We start from the raw sequence: 16,808 nt of genomic DNA on the forward strand, positions 1-16,808 counted from the left end.
GGTTTTTATCCTAAAAGACCTAATTTCCAGAAATTTCGACTACGTTGAACAAAATGGATATCTAAAAGTTTTAATTTGATGTGTTTGGGGAAATGGTGGGCGTGAGAGGGGCGTTAGTTGCCCATTTCAATAAAAACCGTATATGCCCCCAGGGAAAACTTATAACCCTTGTCCTGAAGACTATGGGGAGAGTGTCATGCTCAAAGGTATAATTTCCTGAACTTTAAACTTCTAGGAACAAAATGGCTATCAAGAAATTTTGATCGGATACGTTTGGGAAAATGGTGGGCGTGGAAGGGGTGTTTCTTGCCTTCCAATCCCTTTCGACTATTAAAAAGGGTAGTAGCCATTTCAATTTCCAATCGAATGAGTCATTTTTGAAGTTTCTACGACGACCCGTTCAGTAAAAGCCTTATATGCCCCCAGGGCATAACTTACAACCCTTGTCCTGAGGGCTGTGGGGGAGTGGCCTCCTCAAAAACATAATTTCTATCTGGAAATCCAAAACACTGAATAAAATGGCTATCTAAAAATTTTGATTGGATGTGTTTGGGGAAAAGGTGGGCGAGAGAGGGGGACTAGTTGCCCTCAAATCGGGGGGGGGGGATATGGGGCTGAGGTATTATCATATTTAAATGATAATACCTCATTTTTTTTACTGAAAGCAGGGATGCCAAAAAGGTAATTATTTTTTTCATTTAAAGTGGAGACAGAAGAAAATGATATCAAATTCCCTGGGAAACCATTGAAATATTTTGATAGACTCAGGTCCCCCATTGAGACCGGCACCGGCGTGCCTGTGGCGCACCGGTGACGTTGCGACTCTTCGGCGGCGGTCGACCGGGCCTCTCGTCGGCAGCGTTCGGTCGATCCGCCGGTGCGGAGCCGGGGTCTTCCTGCATGCATATAGTTTTTTTTTTCGATAGATGAAACTTTCCTAAACATTCCCTAAAAGTTTCAAACTAATGCCCTTAGTATCATTGGTTACAGTAACCGTAGAAGTATTATTAAAAGTACATAGTGTCTTCTGGCTAGTTCCAAATCTGCCACAACTTACCCTGAAAGGTCTAGCTTAGTGATCTAAACCGTTCTTGAAACATTGCTTTGTCACCGTTTTTACACCCTACATGATCATAGTTCGTTTTGATTTGGTTCAAAATTCACCTAAATGTTCCTTGAAATCTTCCCCTTAGTACCCTTAGCTTGTGTAGCAATGGTTGTAGTAGCAATACTAGCATTAGTAGCAGTATGCATGTAGTACCTTTGGTTTCCTTCAAAATCCCCTTCAACACAAGGTGAAAGTTTCAACTTAATACCGTCAACCGTTCCTGAAGCATTGCTGATACGTCCTCTTGACAGCTTATCTGGGCATAGTGTGTTTTGATTTAATTCAACACAGTCTCACTACTTCCCGAAAGTTTCACCGTAATACCCTTAGCTTTAGAAACAGAAGCAGTAGTATCACCAATAGTAATAGTAGTAGCAGTAGTAGGAGCAAAACTAATAGTAGTAGCCTTCGATTTAGTAGCAATAGTAGCAGTAGAAGTAGTAACAGTAGTAGCACTAGTAGTAATAGTAGAAGCAGTGGCATTATGATGCAAATAATCTCTTTTGGTCAGTTCAACATCCCCCACAACCAGCCCTGTAAGTTTTAACTACACACACAAAACTGCTCCTAAAATATTGCTGATATACCCTTTTAACAACCTGCATACGGATGGCGTGTTGTGATTCAGTTTACCTTCCCCCCTAATACTTCCCTGAAAATTTCACCTTCATGCCCTTAGGCGTAGTTGTAATAGTAGTCACAGTGCTAGTAATAGTACTCAACATAACAAAATTAGCCATTGCTATGATATTCCCAATCTGTCCTTGTGATAACCTTTAGGCCTCTATTCTTGTTCTTCTTGAAGTTTTCTTCTTAATCCTCTTAGTCTTACAAGTCCTTGCATTAGAAGTAGTAGTTGGAGCAATAATAGTAGTAGAACTAGTAATTGTAGCAGTGGTAGTAGTATTAGGAGCTGCGTGCACATATTGCCTTTTGGTCAATTGATCTTCCCCTTTAAGTATTCCCTGAGAGTTCCAACTTAATGAACAAATCATTTCTTAAGATACACACTTTTTTGACAATCTAAATACACATAGTGTCTTTTGATTCAGTTAAATTTTGCCCTCAATATTCTCTCACATTTTGTCTTCATAGACTTATCTTTAATAGTACTACTATCACAGTAGTTTGGTGGAAGTAGGAGAAGTATTTTCAGTGTTACTCACAGTTTATATAAATAGCAGTATGATCATTCTCTATCTCACCCATTATAAAAACCCGGACCGGGGTGCGAGTGCTCCGGAGAACGTTTTGGCAGATATAAACATAGGCGGTCTCAGATCTTTTCACGGGTAGACAAGTCAGATTTCTCTTGGACGCGAAACTTGGCTTCAACGTTGGAACACTAATTTTGAAGAAACTAATTTTAAATTGATTTATTCCAAAACCTACATGAAAACCGGTAGTTAGTAGTGTAATGTTATTATTAGATGTTTTTAGGAATTAAAAATAGGTTTCGAAGCTTCAAGTTGGTTTCAAAGGCATTTTGAGAAAGTATCTGCCAAAATAAGTGTTCCAGGGTAATCGGACCGCTGATGGCAGATCAAATAAGAGGAGCTGTTTGTACGCACCGATATAAATATATATATATATATATATATATATATATATATATATATATATATATATATATATATATATATATATATATATATATATATATATATATATATATATATATATATATATATATATATATATATATATATATATATATATATATATATATATATATATATATATATATATATATATATATATATATATATATATATATATATATATATATATATATATATATATATATATATACTACGAAAACTTTACGAAAAACAAAGTTTTTTTTAAAGAAAAGTAAAGGCCATATTAAACTTAAGATCAGTAGAAATAGAAGCCTACAATAATTCAAACTCAAAACGACCAGAAATTATTATTAAAGAATAAAAAGGAAAGGAGAATAATTGGTATGGCGGTAACACTGCATATAAATTTATATGAATGTATATATAGTGGGCTGTAATAATGCAAAAGGTAAATCTAACATTGGTTTAAGAATGGAAAGAAAGATAAGGAATAAATTTACGACGATAATCAAGTACAAAATAAGTTTTATTTGAACAATGCCATAAAGCGATGACATTTGATTATGATCTGAGATTATTATATGAGAAAATAAATATCACGACGTGAAAAAAAAGGATAAACTATCCAGTTGCGGATCCAGAGGGGGGGGGGCGAGGGTTACCCCCGTAAAGTAGTCTAAAGTAGTGTAATTTACCTAATTAACGCAAGTTTGCATTAATTAAACTTGCTCGTAACGTAAGTTTGTCGGATCAACCTATTTTGTGCCCCCCCCTAAAAAAATCCTGGATCCGCCCCTGAAACCATCACACCTACTCCACCAGTTATTAGAAGAAGAAAAAATTCCTTATTTTCACAAATTTCATCAGCCCCCCCCCGCCCCCTTTTTTTATAAAATCCTACATAGGCCGATAAGTTGAGTCCACGTAAATAATAGATTTAGTCATAATTTGTATATAAATTAATTCATACCTGTGAGATGGGACACTTGCAAACCAGTTGGCTGGCTCACCAAGTTTTTTTCTGCTTTCGCAATTACGAATAATGCACTTGGTAACCATTTCTCAGTGATTGACGATAACAGACTATTCCGCTAAGGCAGAAATAAGTGGGAGGAGCTTTTTGTTCGCACCGAGACCGAAGACCAGAAATGATCTGCGATAAGCTTACTGTCTATAAACTGTGGTGTTACTGTTGTATTAGTAGTAGTTGTAACAAAAGTGGCAGCAGTATTAATAACAGTAGTAGCATGTACACATTGCCTTTTGGTCAGTCGAACATTCTTTTCATGGTGTACGGGAAGTTCCAATTCGATACGGTAAGCCGCTCGAAAAATATTGCTGATATACTCTTTTGACCCACTTTTGACGCCCTTTTGATCTTAATACTCTGTGTCTTACAAGTGGTTGAAATCGAAGTAGAAGTTACAGCAGTTTAGAAGCAGTAGTAGTATTAGTAAAAGTATCGGTTGTAGTAGTGTTAGTAGTGGCATGGATATACTACCTTTTTGACAATTTATCTTCCCCTTTAAGTATACTCTGAAAGTTCCAACTGAATACCTAAATCCATTCTTGAGATACACCCTTTTGACAATGTTCATCCACATAGTTTGTTTTGATTTATTTCAAATTTTCCGTCAGTATTCTGTAAATTTTTCACCTTCATACGCGTGGCCTTAAATGTGCAAGTATCATAGTAGGAGTCGTAACAGCAGGAACTGTAGTAGCAGTAATAGCGTATTAGTAGTAGTAGTAGGAACAGTAGAAGCAGCAGTATTAAGAGCTGTAGTAGCAGGAAAATATTGCCTTTTGGTCAGTTAAACATCCCATTCGTAATGCCCCAGAAGTTTTCTCTTGATACGGTGAGCTGTTCCAAAAATAATTGCCTATCTTACCGCCCTTGCCATGAGGGTTGTGGGTAGGGGTTGACATCTGAAAAGGCACAATTATTGGACGTTTCGACAATGTTGAAGCAAATGAAGGTCATAAAATTTTGATCTGATGTTTGTTTTGAGAAATGATGTAAGTGGGGGTGAGTGGGGCTGGTTGCCCTCAGATGACTTTTGACTCTTTAAAAGGGCACTATAACTTCCAATTTCAAATCAAATAAGCCCCATCTTAAGCTTATACGACCAACCATTCAATAAAAACATTATACGCCCCCAGGGCATAACTTACAACCCTTGCCCTAAGGCTCTGGGGGGGAGGAGGGTTGTCATCTCTGGAGGCGTTGTTGTATGTTCTTCGGACTATTTTGAACAAAATACCTATTTCACAATTTCAGTCAGATGCGTTTGGCGAAAAGAGGGGTAGTCAGAGGCGGGGGCTAGTTACCCTCCGTCACTATTGACTCTTAAAAAGGAACTATAACTTCCAATTTTCAACCAAGTAAGCCTCCTCTAAAGTTTAAACAGCCAGCCCTTCCATAAAAACTTATATACCCCCAAGACTTAACTTGCAACCCTTGCCCCCAGGCCCTGGCGGTTTGTTTCACCCCCAGAAGCCTTGTTATATGATCTTTGGACTATATTGGATAAAATGGCTGTCTCAAAATTTCTGTTGGGTGCATTAGGGGAAAAGAGGATGTGGAGGGGACTTTTTGCTCTCCGATCACTTTTGACTCTTAAAAGCGTACTAAAACTTCTGATTTCCAATGAGTAAACCCCCTCTGAAGTTTATGCAACCACTCAGGGGCGCCAATTAGGGGGGCAGGGGGGGGGCAGGCCCCCCCTCTCCTATACTTTGAAAATTACCTTTTTATTTATATTTCATAGCTATTTTCTATTTTAGAAATGTGCTATATTAAACCAGCAACTGGTCCAATAAATATGACCAACAAACTGGTGCCCTAATTATATAATCTTGTTTTGAAATGTCTAAGAGCGAGCGCGTCTACACTATTTTATTTCCGAGTAGGGTTCATTCAAAACTAAGCTTCATGTGGTCAGTACCTGTTTCGTTATTGTTCTTGTGAAGAATTTGTTGTAAACTATGAGTTTTGTATATTCCCTTTTTTAGTAGCTGGGGAAGGAAATATGTTCTAGGGTTTCAAGGGGTTTTGGTCAGCAGATTCTTGACGTTGTTGAATAATTTATGGGATGACTAGTCCCAGTGGAGTGTATGGGACTGTCGTGAACAGGAAATGTAAGTGATTGGTTTATGGGGTTTCTAAGCGGGGTAGTTTCACCGGGGAGTATGGGAGTGATTTTCTAAGTGAGTTTCTACGTGTTTCTTCAGTTCTTCTCTTGCCGTGTCTGAGTGAAGTCCTTGTCTACAATTCGTTTAAATATGAGTAAAAAGCGACAACACACTTTGGATTTTTTTTCGGTGAAAATGCAGAAGAAAAATGAAGAAACTTTAGTGCAAGAAACTGGCAATAGTGTCAGCGCCCAAAGTCTCGGGTTAGTTGAGATAAATTCCCCCACCTGTGACAGAATTTTGGAAACAAGCAGAACAATAAATGGCTCAGATCAACATGAAAGTTCGGTCTGCATCGTTGAACCCCTTGCAGGTTCCAGTAGCAGTCAAGAAACTCTCTCAGATATCTCTAGGACTCGTCACGACAAACCAGCTCAACCTATTCTTGAGAGATATCCAGCTTCCACTTCTAACGGAAGGAAATTCAGTGCACATTACTATAAGACTTATGAATGGATTGAATACTCAAAAAATTTGAATTCCGTGTTTTGTTTTGCTTGCCACCATTTTTCTATGGGGACTCTAAGAGCTGGAGAAACTGCTGGAAAAAGGGCTTTCATTGAATCAGGATTTTGCAAGTGGAAAGACGGTTCTGCTCTATTAAAGCAACATGATGGTTCTGAAAGACATAGGCGTTTTATGTCAGCATGGACGGAATTTAAGATAATGAGTACTGATACTTCAAAATCTGTAGCGAATGCCTTAATTCAATCCCGATCTCAAGATGTTCAGGAAAATAGAGATCATGTGAAGTATATTTTTTGCGCTATTTGATTTCTTGGCCACCAGGGTCTTGCTTTGAGGGGTCATGACGAATCAGAAACATCTGCAAACCGGGGTAATTTGGTTGAATTGATGGAGGAAATGTCTAAAGGTAACAAAAAGCTGAAGGCCCAGTTACAGCGCCGATATGGTCACTATTGCTGTCATCAGTACCAAAAATGACGCAGTTACACTGATAGGAAATGCTTTGCACCAAGACATTATTTCAGAAGTAAAATCAGCTGATTACTTTGCTATTCTTGTCGACAAGACAAAAGACGTTTCTAGAAAAGAACAATTAACGATCCTGCTCAGGTGCAAATCAAATGGAAAAGTAGTGGAGCGACCAATCGGCTGCTATCAAATGCACAAATTAGACGCCGAGAGCTTATCCAGCTCGATTTGTGAAACTAAAGAAAAACTTGGTGTAGATTCAATGCTGTGTATTGCCCAATGTTATGATGGCGCATCCGTTATGAGTGGGGAATTTAACGGAGTTCAAGCAAAGTTTAGGGAGAAGGTGCCTCATGCAGTTTATGTACACTGTCACGCCCACAGATTAAACTTGGTTTTGACTGACTGCCTACAAAATATTGGCAAACTTTCTGAATTTTTCTCTGTGGTGCAAAGACTTTACGCATTTATATCATACAGCAATACTCGTCACGAGCTATTTGTGGAATCCCAGCGTATTAGCGGGCAAAAAGTCTTGGAGCTAGAGAGGACTGTCCAGACTCGCTGGTTTTACGCAGTCCGCTCTATTTCGAAGGTGAAGGCCAGATTTGATTGCATTGTTGCTGTGCTTGCCGCAGTCTCTGATAGTTCCAACGGCAAGGCAGCGTGTGAAGCAAAAGGACTACTGGACAAAATCAACTCTGCCTCTTTTGTTTCAACTTTACACATAATGGAAAAAGTATTAGTCATTGTAAATTTTTTATCAGAGCAACTTCAATGTGGAAGCTTGTTGATTTATAAGGCACTTGCACTGATTTCTGGAACATATGAGACACTCCAAAAGCTGAGAAATAAAAACGAATGGAACAACTTGAGCAAAAACATATCTGAATTCTTGGCTTTAAACGATATCCATGAATCGAAATCTCCACAATCTAAAACCAGTGATCTAAGCAAGAGAAGTCAAGCCATTTCCATTCATCTCAAAGACTTTCTTTCAAACTCAACAACCGGTAAACGCACTATCAGTCAGCCAGTTGAATCAAACTGCAGTAAACTTCTGTACTTTGAGGTAATAGATCGTTTCACGAGTGAGATGGACCAACGTTTCATGCAGAATATGCCTCTGCTCGATGCTTTATCTGCCTTCGACCCCTCAAGTTCCAATTTTCTCGAATTTTCGAAAGTGGAAAGAGTTATGTGACATTATCAAGAGATTCTCGGTGCCGATGACCATGCCATAGAATACCAGCTTTCTCTTGCAAAGCTGCATCTGTTAAAAAGTGATATTTCAAAAATGGATCTGCTTCGAGCTATCGAAATCTTATCCGACCTCCCAGTTGCCTATTCTGCAGTGCTAAAACTAATGAAGCTAGTTGCTACTTTGCCTGTGACCACTTCCAGTAATGAACGATTCTTCTCAGCATTAGGGCGTGTGAGAGACTATCTGCGATCGACAATGGGAAACGACAGACTCAGTGATCTCATGATAATGGCCTTTGAAAAAGAAGAGGTAAAGAAACTGGATTTGGATAGATTAGTTGACAATTTTGCCAAGCAGCGACCTCACCGCTACCTTCTGTTTTAGGTATGTTTTCTAAATGTTGTTCTTTTTTTTTTGAATCTTAATTAAAAAAAAATCGAAAAAAAATCCTTGCCCCCCCCCCTACATTTTCGTGAATTGGCGCCACTGCAACCACTCCTTCTGTATAAGCCTTATATGGTAAAAATGGGTGACTAACTTATAGCCCTTGCCCTGAGGGATCTGGAGGGGGATTGTCATCCTCATAGACATAATTACCGAACCTTTCAACTACGCTGAGCAAAATAGCTATCTCAAAATTTTGATTGGATGTGTTTGGGGAAATGATGAGTGTGGGCAAGATGGTTGCCCTCTAATCACGTTTGACTATTAAAAAGGGTACTAGAACTTTCAATTTCCAATCGTTTGAGCCCCATTCAAAGTTTCTACGACAATTCCTTCTACACGAAGTGCTCTGGTCTGAAAAATATATAATACATTGTGGCAACATCGTTCTTTACTTACGCAACGCTATTGTACTGCCCAGTGGCGTCGCTGAGGGGGCCAGGGGGGGGGGGCAGTTGCCCCTCCAATAGATCAATTTACAAAAAATATTTTATTAACTAACTTTAAAATTTTTGCTCGTTTTAAGTATCAAATTTGCTCTTTAATTTGAGCAGTTATTTTTTTTTTTTAGATTAATCAATGCTCGTTTTTAACATAAGGAAAACGAGAAAAACAGGGATCCATTTCAATTCATAAATGTTCCACATAGATAGTTTTCCAAATACACTGCCTTTGAAAACTTATCTTCCTAAATATGAGCCTAGTTAATTGCGAAATTGAAAAATGTTCTATGCTTCCGGTTTCGCCACATTTGCTCAGGTCAATTTTTTCTCCTGATATTTACGGTACCTTTATTTCCTAAAATCTATCAGTTCAACATTAGATTCCCTTGTTTTAAAACTTTCAAAACTGGAAATGAATACACGCTCTGCATCTGCAAATTTGGCAAAAATGGAATCATTGAAGGTTCATGTTCTTTTTTTTTTACAAACTAAATACAACTACAATATGGGTATGCCCGGCTGAGAGTCTAGCTCGTATCACCGGGCAACCAATAACAAATAATAACAACAAAAAGCATAATATATAACTGTATTTGTACACAATCATACTCTTTTGTAAATAAATTTAAAAAAATGTATGACTTACCAAGCATCACCCCAAGCGAGCAGCCAAATAGAGAATTAACAATAACAAATCAGCAAAAATAGTGAAGTGAAGCCGCAGGGAAACTCGACCAAGAGAATGAGTCATTGGGACGACCATAACTAAATTTTTAAAAAAGGAGAAAATAAAAAAAGTGATAAAATGATCAAAGGCTTAGTAAAAGAGTTTTTAAATGCCCCCGCAGTGTACTAACAGAAAGACCAAGATTAAGACCCGACCCATGCACATTCCAAAGTTTGGTTATGCAGTGCCTGAGTCAGAGCCTCGATCTTTCAGTGCATGCTCGGGACAATTGCATGACAAATAGTATCGAACGCTTTTTTTTTGTATCTATAAATATAGTAACCGGAATTTCTTTTTTATCCTAAGTGTCGTGTAAAAACAGTGTGAGTGTCAGAATCGCATGTTCAGAGCTATGACCTTTCCTAAACCCAAACTAAAGGTCATTAAAACATCACCTCTTATCAAAAAAACTTCACTCTGCAGCTGTAAAGACTTAATTCAATCACTTTTGCGAATGAAGATGGGATCGAGATTGGCCTGTAGTTTCTTGGATCTTTCACGTCATCACCCTTATGCAGGGCTACAGCACGTGCAGACTTTAAGCAAGTTGGGAGGCGTCCACTTGAAAAACACAAGTTGATAATATAAACCAAAAATTCTGTAGCATCTGGCATTATCCGTTCTGATAGACTTGTCGATGAGCCATCCATACCTTTCGACGACCCATTCTTCAGTTGGCAAATAACTTGCAGTATTCCTCCGCTGACACCGGCGTTAGGAAAAGAGAGGAATCAGATGGAGGCGGCATGGAATTAGAATATGCTGAATCGGGTAAACTTAGAGTTGATGCCTCAAGTGATGTTACGTGACCCGCGGACATGCAAATCTTTACGAAGTCAACGGCAACATTATTTGAAAGCTTTGAATTCCCATCCCTATGCACATTACTAATAATTGACGAAGTTCTCATTTAGGACACCAAGAACATTTTGCTTTCCTTTAAAAATTTCCTTGTCTTTTGGCGATAATATCTCTTCCGGAAGGTTTTTCATTTTCTTTTTCCCAAGGCATTCATTTATAATCAACCAAGTCTTTTTTGGGGACCTTCCGGCATTTTCAAACTCATGACGATAGTATGACTGCTTCGCTTCTCGCAATGCTTTGTCAAACAATTTCTGTACTGCCGAAATTTGGCCTGATTTTCATGTGTAGGATCTATCATGAATTTCCTGAAGAGGTTATTTTAGGAATGGATAGAAGACAGAACAGCAGCTGTAATCCATGGTTTCTTTGGTTTAAAATAACGCCTAGTTTGCCGGTTTGATAAAGAACATACCTTATTAAATACTATTTCGAACTGGTTGATGAAGAACTCAGTATTTTTGTCCACGTCGTCAAATTTTAAGCAGTGAGACCGGTCGACTTGGGACAGTAAACTTTAGTTTATCAATCGAAGCAGCGTCCAGTCTTCTTGTCCTCAAAGAAGAGGGCATAGGGGGGATCTGTTTGAGGGTCGCACAGGATCATAAAATGGTAAGAAGTATCTTCAACTATAACGTTACAACCCAGTGTCTCAAAATTTTTTAAAATATTGTCAATTAACGACGCTGATGACTGCGTGATTCTTGTCGGTATCCGGCATGTTAGAAGTAAACCCGCGGACATGCAAATCTTTACGAAGTCAACGGCAACATTATTTGAAAGCTTTGAATTCCCATCCCTATGCACATTACTAATATCAATATTAAAGTCACCCATAATCATTAACTTACATTTTCTTTGGGTCATTACCGAGCTAAGTTCATCAAACTCTTCTACAAATTGTTTAGCAGCCGAAATCGGTGGCCTATATAGAGCGCAACATAACACTTTCGAAGGACATAAATAGTAAAAAATTCAAATGACATTTCTCCATAAAGGTAGCCTAATCATAATCATGCACTTCTCTTACAGGTATACTATCATTTACAAAAAAAAGCCAACCCTCCTCTCTGTCTACCTATTCTGTTTTTAAATAACGACTTATACCCATTTATATTAACTAGCTAAAAGGTTGCTCATTTAAAAACGTTTCACATGTACCAAAAAGATCAATCTTATGGTAGGGAAGTAATGCTGAAATGTTTTCTAAACTACTCATAAGTCCACAACAATTTAGAAATGCTGTTCTCAGACACTTCTTTGTTGGTTTAGTCACAATCATTCCAAGAGAAAGGTATTTGTTCGTGGGTAAATTATTAATAAAATAATCATAAGTATTTTCTTTCTCTCTATCAATGTACGAAAGAATCTGGATAAATTCAAGGATCTCCCCTCCAACTCACTCAACCTATCGCGAGCTCCACCGTAGCCACCACCATTCAAATTAGAAAATAATTATTCATCCGTATTCCCCACTTAAAGAATAAGATGATACTGTATGCATTGATTCTGTATATTCTTTTTTTCATTCAGTAAATTGTATTCACTGTTAGTAAATATAATTTCTTGAATGAAATAAAAATAATCGAAAAAGAAAATAGAACTTAGTACTTTTTATAATGATATTTGTACTAGTAATTAGATAGCTCAAATCGGTTGTAGTTTGGTCATGGAATTTGGCAGAGGGGAAGCCGCTCCAGGAATCATTGAATTGTATTAATTTTTATTTCCAGTATTTAATTAAAAGTCCGATTCCACTATATGTAATCGAAATATCTAATAGTAGCTAATAACTTCCTACTTCTTACGTTTTCGGATTTACATACCAACCCACAAAAGTAGGACTGCCTCTATGTACACTATCATGCTGACTTCTTGCTATTTTCACTTTTGTAAATATTTCTTTTCACCAGCTCCAAAAAAAGAATTAACGTAATTTTGCTAAGAATTATGACTGTAATTAGTCACATTTGACACAACGCCAGCGGTACTTGGATATTCATCTCTGTATCAGCATGTTTTACGATATCTGCTGAGAATACAATAAAATGAATTTAAACAAAATATGTATATTTTGGTCACAGTTTAGAAATTTTACGTGCAGGTATAAGCGGTACCAAACCATTTTCTTTTTCTACTATTATCAGTTTTATCATGCAGCACTAGCAGAACAAGCTTTGCTTTTGTAAGGGAGACATAAAAACGATGTTCAGTGTAACCCCTTCCGGATATGTGTACATCCTGATTTACACAAGAAAAAATTCTGCGTAATTTTTATACAATTCGTTTGTTTAAATAAAGATACAAAAGGGAAGATGATTTTCAAACTCTGGTAGTCAATTTTCCTTTCCAATTGGTATTCCTCGCGATTTTTAATTAATTCAAGGCTTCTGTCGCAATGATGCCAAGAATTTGTGAAGATTTTCTAGATATTCTTTGTCAAACAATGGCTAACGGATAAGTTAATAATTCTAACTTTAACAATAAATTTTTCGAATACTTTCAAATTTTAAAGGTGGGAATATGTCGCTATATAATGTTATACAATCTGTGTGTAATGATTTGACTTATCCTGTATCTTTACTTAGACAGCACTATTGCGCTACCTATAATTTTGGTTTCGGCTTTATGTGGCCCGCTGATATCAATGCTATTTATCAACATAAATCTGCGAACACGCAAACAAATCAATTTAATAAAAAATCATGAATAATACTTCAATAAACCGCGTATATTAAAAGTTTAGTACGATAAATTAAATCTTACGGAGTCAAAATCCATTCAAAATTACGAGCAAATGAATAGCACGATACCCGGGACTATTAGAGTGGAGCTTGGTTCAATTATGAGAATGAGCATCCTGTCCTGGACGTGGCGGTTGGGGGAAGAGGAAGGGGGATATATACTGCAGCATTAGTGGTGAATCTGGCTGAAAAAAGCTGAGTGTATATGACATTTACCTTCGTCCACCCAAAAGCTTGTTTATGCTATACTACTGTCGTCTGCAGCTGCTCATTGCTGAAACTTTTAGTAAAAGGCCAAGAAACAGCCCTTATCTTTATAACTGTTTAATGTGTGTTGATTATTTATGGTTTATTGCGTAATGTTTTTAAATTCACCAAGTAGCGTGTTTGTTAAATAGTTACTTTTCTTCACTCCCACTTGAATAGCACCCCCTCTATAAAAATACTGATATATAAAATAAAAATACTGTAGCAATGCCCTTGGTACTGCCTATGATAGCCAGCTATGAATCACAGACTATAGTTTAGTCTGCAATTAATTATTAATCTGTTGTGAACTAAATTAAAAAATTTCACGTTGTAACTAAAGACTGATGGAAAATTACCACTCTGACAGCTTAATTTGTATAATTGAGTAAAAAGATTGTTAAGGGTTGGTAGCTTTGTAGAGCATAAATAAAAAAAACTGTTTTTTTCAACTGAAAGCAGGAAACAGCATTAAAACTTAAATCGAACAGAAATTATTTCGTATATGAGGGGGATTTCCCCCTCCTCAGCACATCGCTCTCCACGCAACTTTTTTCTACTTTTAAAAAAGCTTCTTATGGTTCTAAATAAATGAACCCGTGTGTTTCAGGAATCATTCTTAAAGAATTGGGACAAAATTCAAACTTTAGAGTAAAGAGCGAGGTGTTGAGTAGGTGGAATCCCCCTCATATACGTTATAATTTCTGTTCGTTTTAGGTTTTAATGCTACTCCTTACTTTTAGTTGAAAAACTTGTTTTTTTATTTAACTTCTGATCGTTTTTAAAATAATGCCAGGAATAATGAATCCACCTCCACGTAAGACCCCCCCCCTCCCCGCGGAAATATCATCTAGACATTTTAATCCCGGTGAAAATTTACCCCGGACAATCACCCTTAACATCTTCAGGCGTAAAATTGTGTCGGCAGAAAGAAAGCAAGACATATAAAAATAATTTCATAGAGGAAATCTGGCAAATTCCCTAACGTAGAATTTCCGTTGAAAAGTTCAGCCCCTGGAAACTTCCCTCCCCATGGAATACTCTCCCCGTGGAAAAAGCCATAGCAGAAAATTCCCCAACCCACCCAAGAAGTGTATGCATACTTCTCAATAAAAAATAAATAGTTGGCAAATTTTCAACTTAAAATATTTTCCCCTTGGGCTCTGGGGGTCATTTTATCTCCAAAAGCATAGTTGTTAGGCCATTCAACTATGATGAACAAAATCTGTATCTCAAAATTTTGATCAGACAAATTTGGGGCAAAGGGGCATGGGAGGGTGCCTAGTTGCCCTCAAATCTTTTTGATCACCTAAGAAAAGCACTAGAACTTTTAATTTTCGTTCGAATGAGCCCTCTGCCGATATTCTAGGACCACTGAGTCAAAAAAAGAAGAAAAACAAAAAACAAATAAACACGCATCCGTGATCTTTCTTCTGACAAAAAAAAACAAAATTACACATTTTTGCAGGTAGGAACTTGAAACCTCTACAGTAGGATTCTCTGATAAGCTGAATCTGATATAATGATTTTCATGTAGATTCTATGACTTCTACGGGGTGTTTCCCCTTTTTTTGAAAATCAGGTAAATTTTCTCGGGTTCGTAGAATAATAATGTTATTATACTTTGGGTTCGTAGAAAATAATAGTTATTTTCTCCAAATTATTGGGGGATAACTGCCAAAATAAAGTTAAATTTGAATTAACAGAAGTTACCTTAAATAATAGTCGGGTTATTAATCCTTATCATATTAATATAATAAGTATCAGAGGCAACGCTATAGCGTTGCCAATACTAAAGGCCATATGGCTCCAATGTTTTATAATTATTTTTTCCCCAGAGGCACTTCGTATGGAACGGGTGGTCCTATAATCTTCGGAGGGGGCTCATTCGATTGGAAGTTCTATTGCCCCTTTTAAGAGTCAAAACCGATCGGAGGGTAACCAGCCCCCCCCCCAAATACATCCGATAAATAATTTTGAGATAGCAATTTTGTTAAAAATAGTTCAAAGATCAGATAACAAACCTCCGAAGTCGACACAATCCCCAGGGCCCGAGGGCAGGCGTTGTCAGCTATGCCCTGAAGGCATATATGGTTCTTATAGATAGGATACTCGTAAGAACTTCATAAAGGGCTCATTTGAATGGAAATTTAAAGTTCTAGTTCACTTTTTAAGTGTAAAAAGAGATCTGAGAGAAATTCGCCCCCACCCACATTTCCCCCCAAACCCGTGCGATTAAAAATTTTAAGATAGCTATTTTGTTGAAAATAGTTCAAACATCAAATAACAAAAACTCCGGGGTCAACACAAACCCCCAGAGCCGGAGAGCAAGTGTTTTGAGCTATGCCCCAGTAGTATGGGTCTCTACGTCCTATTTCTGCGCCCATAATGTCTTAATACGTCCTATGACTGCGCCTCTAATACGTCCCATGACTGTGCCCCTAATGTCTCCATTCATACTACAACACATATAGGGGGTATACTAGAACCTGATCAAATCTGACGTCAATCAGATTATTCTGACACAAATCAGTGTCAATCAGAAATCTGATTGACACTGAGACTCCTAAAACTCTTATAGAATTACTCTAAAGGATCTAGAAATTAATCGCAGGTCAAACACGGTCAAAACCATCCATAGTTTTAAGTGAACGATCAAAATTTGTCTCATCCATATGACAAAAGAATTTCACTGGTTGAAAGCTCATTCTACCTACCTGCACGAAGAAAGTTCTATGTCTAAATCCTTTAGATATAGCTTCGGTCAGCATTACACTCCATTCAGGACGGCTTCCCTAAGTAAACTATTCTTTCTTCACCAAAGGTTAATTCAACAAATAAAAGTTGACAAACCTACAAACATTTTACCTAACGACAAAACCAGGTAAAAGAAACGAGCATTATTTATAAATTGACAATAAAATCGAATTCTTCTTGAATAAAACTCGGCACAGAGCTTCGCGAATAACGCTATGACCAGAAGTAAACTGGTGGCAGTTTTGTGTCTTCCATATCCGCTTTTCTGGCAAGTTGGAATCTAAGAGATACAAAGGAAGGCGAGAGGAAGTTCCTGTAAATGAGTGGAAGAGAAGAATTAAGCCAAAATTCATTCCCAGTTTCTCTCGGCGGACCAAAAGGGGGTCAAATTTAAATGATTTTAGATAAAAAGAGTAAGGTGACAGGGGATTTCCGTAGATGATTTGTAGTTCTCTCTTCTGCACCCGTTCAATCTATCACTTTCTGAATTGGTCAGAGTAAAATGCCAAACATGAGATGGACATGAATATTATAAAAATGGGCGGATAAAATTAATTTAG

Source organism: Artemia sp. Qi Xiang Cuo, chromosome 9, assembly GCF_049724085.1.
Source record: "Artemia sp. Qi Xiang Cuo chromosome 9, ASM4972408v1, whole genome shotgun sequence".
Classification (NCBI taxonomy): domain Eukaryota; kingdom Metazoa; phylum Arthropoda; class Branchiopoda; order Anostraca; family Artemiidae; genus Artemia; species Artemia sp. Qi Xiang Cuo.